General features: G+C 53.4%; 1 non-coding gene across 1 annotated transcript; it reads right to left on the reverse strand.

Moving 5' to 3' along the window:
• Positions 1-2859: 2859 nt before the first annotated feature.
• Positions 2860-2978, reverse strand: LOC137626349 (5S ribosomal RNA). Its single transcript, XR_011041026.1, has one exon. It is a non-coding gene; the product is annotated as a 5S ribosomal RNA (ribosomal RNA).
• Between the last annotated feature and the right edge of the window lie 1193 nt (positions 2979-4171).

Raw genomic sequence — 4171 nt, forward strand, 5'->3', positions numbered from 1 at the left:
CCTTTCAGCGTAGCTGAAATGGCGAGCCATTAGAATTTAACGAGGGTGTATTACCCCCGCGCTAGTTAGCAGGGGGGTAGGGGAGTGGTAGCTAGCTACCCCTCCCCCCCTCACACACCGGTGAACTGCTTCACTTCACTTAGAGGTAGGACTTGTCTTGGGGGACAGGGCTGGCGGGCAAATATGTGTAAATAGCTAAGGTTTGTATGGTTAGGAAAAATACAAATTATCTTTGAATTTGTCATTTGTTCCGTAACCGAAATACAAACCACGCTATTTACATTGGGTGACTTACCCCTTAGGAAGGGTGGAAAGTCCCCAGCCATACTGGCTTTGGCTTTACCTGGGGACTCAGAATCCGAGTGAGTCGCACTCGAGAAAAGGGGACTCAGAATCCGAGTGAGTCGCACTCAAGAAAAGGAGTCCCTGCACCTCACAAGTTCCTTGCTCCGCAAGGAAACGTGTGGCCTACATAAGCTTGTGTGTGAAGGAAGAAGTGTGACCCATCCTAGGCAGTTGACCTGGAGTTCCAGAAGGAACTCTGGGTTAGGACGTTCCCAATACCACCTCGTCAGGGTATGGGGGACGCGACAGTATTGACTCAATACTCGGAAAACAAGGAAGCATGGTTTACCTGCAGAGGTTTGAGGTCAGCTATGCAGAGACCAGGATGCTGCTTCCCCAGTAGAGGGGACGATGAAGAAAGAAGTAAGGGCCAGACATACTTCTTTCGTTCATGCAGACTAAAACCTGATAACAATGCTCTCAACCTTCTGCTACCTGTTCAAAAAGGAGCCTGAGGTTAGACCAGCTGTTGTGTATCCACCACAGAGCGATAGAAATGTATCGATACTCCTGTGGGTCACGTCCTGCAGGAAGCGGGCTGCGAAGGTCATTAGACGCTTCCAGACTCCAGCTTGTAGCACCTGCGTCACAGAGTAGTTCTACTCGAAGGCGAGGGACGTTGCGATGTATCCGACATCATGCTGTAAGGCGATGTGACGGGGGAGGGTTTGGAGTCAGGTCGAGATGAATGTCCTTGAGTCCGAGCTGAAGAGGTATACTGGTGACTCTCCCCTGTGTCCTTCCTGTGCTCCCAACCCGGCTGCACGTGAGGACAAACTGCAGCTGTTCTCAGAGATAACCCCTCGATTCCTTTACTGGCAAGAAGCAGAAGGTTCGGGTTATCTGATAAGAATGGTGACTCGAAATCTTGAAGGAGTTGGACCGAAGGGCCGGGACCCCAAGATTCTGAGTCTAGCAAACAACTCAGGAGCGAACCTGAATGTTGCCTTCCACTATTCTCTAGAAAGGGCGGAGTCGTACGAGACCAAGAAGATTGCTTACACACTGGGCGAGGCCAGAGTGAGCAGGAGCACCGTCCCCCAAGACGGAATGCGATCAGAGGCCTGACGTAATGGTTCTTGAGAAGATCTCTTAAGGGACTAAAGAGTCTGAACCATGCTCCATGGAGGAGGTTTCACTCCGACTGGGGGCAGGGACGTTCGCAGCTTCGCATGAGCGAAGAAAGGTCCAGCGGGAAGGAAAAAGTCTATTCCTTTCAACCTGAAGGCCAGGAAAAGGCTGAGCGACAGGCTTCACTGCCGAGAGCGGAAAGGGGTTTCCTCCCGCCGAAAAGCAATAATGCTGGAGAAGAGGCCTCAAGGGAAGAGGTATCTCTCCCACGACACCAACCACATAAGACTCTCCACTTCGCCTGGTAGACCCCTGCGGATGACTATCGCAGGTGACGCGACCTCCACTCCGCGACTGTAGCGTGTTGTCTCTTCTTGAGGAGGCGGTGTAGTGTCTCCAGGCGTGAAGCCGAAGTGATGCAACGGCTCGTGAAAGATGTTGTAGTGTGGTTGTTTGAGTAGCCTGTGGCGTGGGAGAAGCTCTCCCGGGAGTTCCGTCAGGGGAAGCAGAGGGTCCGGAAACCGTTACGCGTATAGTTACAGTGGAGCTCTCAGGGCCATCGAAAGGTTGACAGACAACCTGGTCTTGTTGAGACCCATTCTCAACAGACAACAATGGTGGAAAGACGCAGGCGTCGATGTAGTCTCACCATCACCGGAAAGCATCTTGCCAAAGAGTCTTGGGGTCTGAGACTGGGGGAAAGAATAGCGGAAGCTTGAAGTTCCAGGCTGTCGCGATCAGGTCCCCCAGGCCAGGACTTGCTGGTTACTAAAGGCCAAAGACCCACCAGGTACCCTCTATCTGCGAGGCTCTGCTCAGATAGTCGGAGAGAACATTCCTCTGCCAATGAGCGAGCCGATAGTGGTATTGAGAGGACCTCGGATCATCTCAGTATCTCTACTGCAAGATGCGAAGGTATGAAAATGCGTCCCTTGCTGGTTGGAATACGCCAGTACCATGAAGTCGTCGCGCACGGAGCGACTCGGCAGGAACTGTAGGATCTGCAGAAGGGCCAAACTACGGCCCCTAAGCCTGCCTCAATGATGGAGAGGTATCCTTCAGGTCCTGACCATGCCCCCCACCTTTTCTTTGACGAGTCCGAGAACAGCATCAAAATGTGGGGAAAGGACGAGAATATCCACTCCCATCAAGAGGTTCCATAGGTCAACACCCATTGCAGGTCTAAACGATCCGCTGGTCCCATAGGGGCCAGAAAGTCCGGTTAATCGTTGCTTTGATACCACCGGAACTTGGGCCGCCTCACAGGGAACTTATCCTGAGGCGACCGTTCGGGACTTTAGACGGGTCAATGAGGAAAAGACCCAGGAAAAGAGACCCAGGAAACATTCCAGGGTAGGGCTGAAAGCTCTGCTTGACTATGAACAGGTACTGCGACTCTCCTCAGCCTTGCCACAGTCAACTGAAGGGAAGGCTCGGAGAAGGAGGCAACAGCATCTGGCGTCCCCAGGCGGTCACCCATCCAAGTACTGACCAGACCCAACGTTGCTTAACTTCGCTGATCGGACGAGAAGCGGTGTTTTCAACGTGGTAATGCCATTGACTTAATATCATGGCTAGATACTCCAGATGTTGAGGCAGAAGTAGAGAAGGCTCCTAGCAAATTACCATGAACCCTCACTCATAGAAAGGACCCGGAAGCTTGTCCCGGCGTCGAAGAAGGTCGAACCCGAGCCTACCGGAGTTGACCAGACCTCCAAAAGGCGAAGGAGGCGGAAGCCTGCTCCTGAGCGGCCATGAGGAAAGCAGGGAGAGTTCTCTGGGGAAAAACCTGCGATGCCGCGGCGGGATCGCCACACCGCATCTTAAGCAGGAACACCTGTAGTCTAGGCTGAATTCCACGAGCTTCCTGGAAGATGGATGGAATGGAAACTGTAAGTACCCGTCCTTCCGATCCAGGGCCTAAGGAGTCCTGCCGCCTCGTTACCAGTCTGATCGATTCTGCTGTTCCACGCTGGACGAAGTTTGTTCGACAAACTTGATCAGAGCTGAGAGGTCGACGACGGAACTCCCGTCTCAGATGCTTTCCTACGAGAAAGGATCGACTGAAGAAGCCAGGGGGTGAAGCCGTCGACGACCCTATGGAGGACCTTCTCCTAAGGCATGGATCATTCTGCCCAAACGGTCAAAACTCTTGCCGACCCCATGGCATAGAGGTTCAGTGACACTGAATTCGCTGACAGACACGGAGAGATGGTAAGAGCGAGGCGCGATATCCTTGGCTGATCACGGAGATCGTGCAGGAATCGGCATCGGGAAGCTGTTATCCGGATGAGTAACCTTAGGCATCCTCCCAGCGTGAGACCTGCAAGGGGGGGTTGCCAATCCTAGAGTTTATGCCCCCCCGGGAGAGCCTCCCGTGCTACCTATCCCCGACAGGACGGGACTGCTATTGGACACCTTGTCATAGCTGCCGTAACCGGTCCGATAACTTAGGTCGACGAGGCTGAAAGAAGAGGCGCTGGAGACCTGCAGGGTCTGGAAGAAAGCGCCTTGGAGGAGTAAAAACGGAAGTCGACTTCCTCCGCACAACCGCTGTCCATGTCTCTGTCCTTGGGCACAAACAAGCTCTTCCCAAGGATGGAAGAGTGCCTGAGCTTGTCGACATCCACGGATGAGACACCCGAGAGGAAGCCCTCGGTCACTGCGTCTAGATGCTCCAACATCGAGTTTGCCCGCAAGTTCGAAACTTGGCGACGAAACGCCAAGGTGCTTGAGCCCGAGAGGAGGAAAGTAC

The sequence above is a fragment of the Palaemon carinicauda genome, chromosome 33, assembly GCF_036898095.1.
Source record: "Palaemon carinicauda isolate YSFRI2023 chromosome 33, ASM3689809v2, whole genome shotgun sequence".
NCBI lineage: Eukaryota > Metazoa > Arthropoda > Malacostraca > Decapoda > Palaemonidae > Palaemon > Palaemon carinicauda.